General features: G+C 39.3%; 1 non-coding gene across 1 annotated transcript; it reads right to left on the reverse strand.

Moving 5' to 3' along the window:
- Positions 1-3,304: 3,304 nt before the first annotated feature.
- Positions 3,305-3,411, reverse strand: LOC141637607 (small nucleolar RNA R71). Its single transcript, XR_012541816.1, has one exon. It is a non-coding gene; the product is annotated as a small nucleolar RNA R71 (small nucleolar RNA).
- Between the last annotated feature and the right edge of the window lie 4,204 nt (positions 3,412-7,615).

Below are 7,615 nucleotides of genomic sequence, written 5' to 3' on the forward strand. Positions count from 1 at the left end.
TACCTAAACTTGCTCCTTGTCAAGACCAATTGTCTCTTAAAGTCCTTAAAGTTTCGATTTTATGTTAATTTTCTTGATCTTGCGTTGATCTTTATTATTAAGATGACGGTATTATATTGAGGGGGAACTCTTTACTTAGTCACAAAATTAGGAGGCTTGCCATCATCAAAAAGGGGGAATTTGTTGAACCATATAGTATATATGTTTATGTTTTGATGATGTCAAGGTGCTTTATAATTTATATACTCTTTGCGCGTAATCGTTTGTCTAAGTCTTTTAGATTCTATTTATCTAATACAAGCAACAAAGGAAGTTGTGATGGAAGTATACAATAGTCAAGCCTCAATTCAAGATCAAACTATGTGAAGATTCATTCAAGATTTATGTGAAGACGAAGTCTGTCTAAAGATTAATCAAGCTTGGATGATGACGTAGCCTATACTCGAAGATCTCCTTGAAGATTAGAATAGTATAGGTGATTATCTCGTAATGATAACCAAGAATGAGTTTCTTGAATTAGTAAAGTTATAGCTTTGCAGCTATAACATTCCTAGTAAAAGAGCTCAATGTTATAGCTCTCTTACTATAACATTGAGATACTGAGTTTACTATACACGACATATAATGTTTTAAAATTGTTTTTAAAATTGTTTAAAGTTTATTTTAAATGTTTTGATAAAAGTATTTACTTGATAAAGCCCGGTTTAGTGCGGAGTTCGGTTCCTTGTTGAACGTTGACTAGTAGTCGTTTTGGGTCAACTTATGAGTTGGACCATGCTACTAATTAGGGTTTCAACAAAGCCTCTCTTAAAACCTAAATTCTAACTCATATATTTAGCTAGGGTTTTGATGTGATCTGACCATAATTAGAGCATATTTAGTCCCCGAATTAGCCTTGTTCCCATGCTTTTTAGTGCATATTTGGGTCATTTATTGTCTTTAGTTCTTTGTTTTGCATATTCTTTGAGGTTTTGTGTCCTTGGTAGGAAAGGAATGCAAACCTTGCATTTTCATGGCAAAATGAGACTAAATTGATTGAATTCAATGACCAAGCATCAAGGAGAGACAAGATTAGAAGGCCTTTGTACATACTATAGTAGATGGGCAATGATGAGGAAAGATCCTTGCATCCCCAAGGAAATCCCCAAGGATATTATGAAGAAAAGGGAAGAAAAGAAGAAGAAACAAGACTGAGCAGCAATCCGTGTGGATTGTCCTGAAGACGCCCGTCCCCAGCACCACAATCCGTGCGTCTTCCATACAAGACGCCCGGGCAGCAGCATCCAGAAGACGCCTGTCTTCTCCCGAAGACGCCCGGGCAGAGACCCTCGAATCTGCCCGTCCCGTGCCTAAGACGCACGGATTCCAAGGCAGCACAACTTCGTTTCTTCAAGCTTCAAAGAAAGATGCCCATCCTTCTTTAAATACCGGCGTTTCCTTAAGTAGGGACTTAATCGTCATTTAAGCCCTTAGTTAACCCTAATTCCTACACCTAATCCCCACTATAAATACCCCATTAGTCTAATTGGAAGAGCATGTTCTTCTTAGCAATCTTTAGTGTAGTTAATATCAATCAAATCTCTCTTTAGTTTTGTAATCAACAATTAATCAAGTTTTAATACAAGTTTTATTTCCTTAATCTCTCTTTGTTCATCCTTTATTTTGGGTAATTGAAGATTATTTGGGTTATTATTGGGAGATTGACAACCTCTCAATCAAGCATCAAGAACTTCTTTTATTCTTGCTTTATTATTGGAATCATTAGTAGGTATAATTCTCTTATTCCCTTTTTAATTATTGTTAATTACTTTCATTTATTCATCATGTTTCACTTTTTAGTATGATTGACAACCTTGCTAGCATGTTCAACATGATAATGAGTGAGTAGTCACCTAGCTAGGGTTAATGGGTAATTAGGGGAAACCAACATGGGGAATGATTCATGCTTAAATTAATATGCTTTCATGGTTTATTTGCTTGCTTGTTTTGATCTCAACTCATGCACATGTTATGTTTGATGAAATGTGAGCCTATGAATCCTTCCATTTTTTACCCATCACCTATTTTTTCAATGAGACTTGTAAGACATAAACCAACTCGAGTCTCATTAGACCATGCATGTTGTTGAGTAGGGAAGATTAAGTCGACTTGTAGGTGTTGTACAATCTAATCGATTCGGCTCCGGGACCCAAACTTTCCTAGGATTGTAAGATATAACCCAACTCAATCCATCACAACAATAATTTCTTGCTTATAATTTGAGAACATGTTTGTATGATCAATTCCCATGATTCCCCTATGACCCCATGACACCCTAGTGCTTTTTATCAATTGTTTACAACCCTTTTAATTCATCTTGCTTGTTTGCTTTCATTGCTATTTAGTTTAGTGACCTTCTACATCAACCCCAATTGTGACACCCCTAAGACACCACTAGTTGCAATAGAAATCTCATCTCAATTCCCGTCCCTTGGGATCCGACATTTACTTGCCTCTTTACTAATTGTAGAGTTGTTTGTGAAGTTATAAATTGTGTTTTGGTCTAGGTGCTCCTAACGACAAGTTACCGAAAGATTTTGTCCCGACCAAAAATGGCGCCGTTGCCGGGGACAGTGTTAACTTGATTTAGATTTCCTTATATTGTTATTAGTTGTGTCTTTCTTTGCCTTGGGGAAGTAAAACTCCTCAAGGTTTGTTCTAATTGTTTTCGAGTTGTTTGATATTTTGCATGTCTAGAAGGTCACAAGGTGATTTGTTACCTTTTGATCGTGAAATTGAAAGAACTTTGACAACTAATAGAAGACTTGCTAGGAGAAATTTGAGAGGTATTGGTGAGGTTGTAGATATTCAACCAACTATTGAGTTCATCAACCCTTTTGCAAGAGAAGGTGAGGAGAACCCAACACAAAATACAACACAAAATCAACACACAATGCCTAAGTTTTCATCACATTCCGTACCTACCGAGGAGAACCTACCCAATGGTACTCCCACACCACAACATCTAACCGGAAATTTTATTGCCAAATCCGCATTTATCCAATTAGTCGAAAGAAGCCAATTTGGGGGGATGCCTAGTGAAGACCCTCATTCTCATATGGAAACCTTTTGTGACTATTGTGATGTGATTTCTCAAACCGGTGTAACTCAAGACCAAATTCGATGGGTCTTATTTCCTTTTTCTCTAATTGGCACCGCGAAACAATGGTTGAAAGGCCTTGATAAGGCTACTCTCGGAATTGATTCTTGGAAGAAGTTGGCTCTAGCTTTCTACAAAAAGTTCTATCCACCGGAAAAGACTAACATGCTAAGGGCTCAAATTACGGGTTTTAAGCAAAGGGATGAAGAATCTTTGTATGAAGCTTGGGAGCGGTTAAAGGGAATTTGTCGCTCATGTCCTCACCATGGACTTAGCGAGTGGTTCTTGGTACAACAATTTTGGAACGGTCTATATGAAGATTCAAGGAACATTCTCAACATGGGATCAAATGGAATGTTCACCGAAGTTGATGACAATCAAACTTGGAACAAAATTGAGGAAATGGCGGTCCATAACTCACAATATAGTAGACCTCACAAGGCTACTAGAGGAGGAAAGCATGACGTGGACTCCATTACTCAATTGGGTGCTCAACTTAGTGCTCACATTTACACAATCAATTTGAAATTTGAAAAAGCTATGGCTAGACTTGAAGAAGCCTCAAAATCACCAAAGCATCATGTTAATGCCATGACGGCATCTTCATCAATCCCAAGTGGGATATGTGAGAATTGTGGAACTTTGGGACATGACCAAAGTGAATGTAGGGGAACAAATGAACAAGTGAATGCTTTCCAAGCATACAAGCGTGGTACCCCTTATTCCAACTATTATAATGAAAACACCAAATTCCATCCAAATCTCTCATACAAAAGCCAAAATGTTCAAAACCCTCAAACAACATACACCCCACCACCCATGAGAAACCAAAATCAAAGACCCTTTTACAACCAAAACCAAGGTTACCAAAATCAAACTCCATACAATCAACAAAATGACCAAGGTTTTGATGTTCAAAAAGCGGTCCTCCAAATGCAAAAGAATCAACAAGAATTTTTCACTCAAATGCAAAAAGATAGTTAAGCAAAGGAAATCACCATCAACAACATCCAAGCTCACACCAAAATGTTGGAAACCCAATTGACTCAACTAGCATCTTCAAGCTCACAAAGACAAAAGGGGCAATTACCACCTCAAAGTAATCCCCCAAGACATGAAACGGTTAGTGCCATTCACTTGAGAAGTGGTACAAGGTATGAAGCACCGAAGAAGCAAGTTGAGGATGAAGTTGTGGAAGTTAGTGATAAAGAAGAAATTGTGCAAAACTCCAAGGATGGAGAACCATCAAAAAAAGAAATTTCAAAGAAAAATGAAGACAAGGTCAAAGAGAAGGAGCCCATTGTAATTAGACTTCCTTTTCCAAGTCGTCAAGCCAAGCCCAAATTTGATGACTAACTTGGAAAATTTATGGAAATTGTGAAGAATTTGGAAGTCTCAATTCCTTTCACGGAATTAATCAATCACGTGCCGGCCTATGCGAAATACATGAAAGATATCCTCACAAAGAAGAAGTCGATCCGGAAGCTTGAGACTATCGCCTTCACTAAGGTGAGTAGTGAAATACTTTAAGGGAGTTCACCTCCAAAACTCAAAGATCTGGGAAGCTTCTCAATACCGTGTACCATTGGCGACACCACGATCAACAAAGCCTTATGTGATCTAGGGGCTAATGTGAGTGTTATGCCGTACTCGGTGAGTAAAAGGTTGGGGATGGGAGAGCTTAAATGCACCAATATCACACTCCAAATGGCCGATAGATCGACGAAGACACCATTAGGGATATGGGAAGATGTTCCCGTACGAGTTGGGAAATTTTTCATCCCGGTGGACTTTGTCATTGTTGACATGGAAGAAGACTCCAACATTCCAATTATCCTAGGAAGACCTTTCTTACACACCGCGAGTGCGGTGATTGATGTGAAACATGGAGAGCTCACTCTAGAAGTGGGAGATGAGAGTATAACTTTTAATCTTGACAAGACTATGAGAGCTCCACGTTTACATGAACCATGTTTTATGATTGATCATTATAGCCGGAAGGATGATAGGAAGAAGTCGGAACTCCAATGGAAGAAAAAAATTGAAGATGCTCCATTCAAAGAGCAAGTGAATTGTAACAAAGAGAGCTTGCAAAGCTCATCAAAGTCAAGCAAGGAAGAAGATGACCCCATTGGCCAAGATAAGAAATTGGGAGAGTTGTCTCTATCAACTCAAGAGATCTTTAGTGATCAAGTGGATGAAGTTTGTGGTCTTTGGGACGACGAGTTTGAAGGGATTTTTAATCCCTATATTGGCAATGCTATCGATCAAGACCGACAACAAGGGCAAAGATCTATTGAAAATCTTTATCACGATAATGAACAAGCTTTTGATTACTTCTTCAAGGTGTTGAGCAACATCAACAACACCTTGGACATGCCCCCATGACAATCTCACTAAGGTTGAGAGTTTGGTGGAGTCCTCCCTAAACCACCATTTGTAAATATTTCTAACTCCCTAACTCGCATTTCAATTCTTGCATTGCATTTTTGTTATTTTTGGATTTTTATACTTTGATCAAGATAATTATCATGTTTGAGAGAAGTGAGGGAGGGACTAATGATTTCAATTAATGTGTAGTGCTTTAGCTTAGTGTGGGGATAACAATTGCCTAGGCTATTCATGCCTTAGTAGTGCCCCCACAATGAAGAACACGAGATTTTGAAGAATGAAAAATGACAAGGGATATGCAAAGTACACGGATGGAACTGAATCCGGGTAAGAGGGGTAGAATCCGAGCGGTTTCAAGAGAATCTGCCCGTCTTCAGGCAATCCGGGCATATTGGGCAGAAGACGCCCGTCCTTCTGAGCTGAATTTTTAAAATTTTGAGACTGTTAGCAAATCCGGGTGTCCTGCAAAAGAATCCGCCCGTCTTCAGAAAGACGCCCGTCCTGAAGGGAAAGACGCCCGTGTTTTTGGCTGAGAAAAACAAGAAAAATCCCTGGAAAGGAATCCGCCCGTCTTCACTGAAAGACGCCCGTCCCGCATTTACAAATCCGAGCGTCTTTGCTGAAAGACGCCCGTCTTTAGGCGAGAATTTCCCAACCCAGAACAGGCAGAATCCGGCCGTCCCGAAGGAAAGCCGCCCTTCTTCCCCCTGCATTTCAAATTTTTCGGGTTTATTATAAACCCCCTCCCACATTCATTTCTTCATTTCTTCATTCAAAACACTACCCATAAACCCCATAACTCCAAAACCCTCATCCTCTCCATCACAAAAACAAGATTTCCTCACCAACATTCACCAAAATCAAATCAAAATATCCTTTTAACAACAAATCAATCACTCCTCTTTCAACAAAAATCAAAACCAAGCACAAAATCTTCAACCTTTGAGTCGATTTTTGAATTCATAAAGGCAAAGCCTTTCATCTTTAAATCGATTTGGGTATACTTAGAAATTGAAGATTTTCACTCTTTTCTTGGTTTAATCATCAATGGCAAGGACAAAGGGAGCAACAAAAGCAACAAAGGCAAAGGCACCAAAGGCAATGGCACTCTCATCAAGACAAAAGAGTCTTCAAGCAAAGAAAGCATTGGCTATGGTGGTAGCTAGCCCAAACTTGGAAGTGCAACAACAACAACCTCCCTTGGAAGCAACAACATCTACTACTCCGGAAATTGCTCAACTTTCGAACTATCCGGAGGTAATTTTCATTTCCAAATCCCATAGGGACACTTTTGCCAAGTATGCTAGAAAATCATTTATTTCCACCAAGTTTATTTGTGAAGATGCCTTAGATAATTTGGGTATCCTTGAGCAAACTAGAGCTTTCTTTGAAGCCATGGGGTTGGGCAAATTGTTTGAATCAAAAGAATTGACATACCCCTCCCTTACCTTAGAATTTTTGAGTTCTTTGAAAGTTAACAAGGTTGAGACTATGGAAAGCATCGAGTTTCGCCTAGCTAATGTGAGTAGGCGCATCTCCTTTGAGGAAATGGGTAAAGCTTTGGGTCTTAGTGATTCACCGAGTTATTTCAAGAATGTTGGCAAATATGACCCCGCTCCTCTTTGGGAGGCGATTTCCGGAAGGAAATTTGAGAACTTTCATGCTAGTGGCGCTCTATTAGTCCACCATCCGGGCATTAGAGTGTGGCACAAGGTTATAGGGAACACCATCATTGCAAGAAAAGACACCAACCATTTCACCAAACTCGATTTTGTTCTTCTTGAGTCGGCCTTGAACATTGGAAGGGAATTCACCAAGCCTTTCAACTCTCTAAGGCCTTTTGTGGATAGATGGCTAAATGTTGATTGTGGGAAGCAAGGCACTACCGTTATTGTGAATGGAGGTCTAGTCACTATTTTAGCTAAATACTTTGATCCGAACTTCAACAAGGATAGCAAGTATGTGGCGAAAAAGGGTGGTCATCTCATTGATATTGATACTATGATAAACAAATACAAGTGGGTCTCTCATAACCCTCTTGACACCAAGTATGGATGGCTCACAAGTGAGGCTAGATCTTTTACT

Source organism: Silene latifolia, unplaced genomic scaffold (genome assembly GCF_048544455.1).
Source record: "Silene latifolia isolate original U9 population unplaced genomic scaffold, ASM4854445v1 scaffold_122, whole genome shotgun sequence".
NCBI lineage: Eukaryota > Viridiplantae > Streptophyta > Magnoliopsida > Caryophyllales > Caryophyllaceae > Silene > Silene latifolia.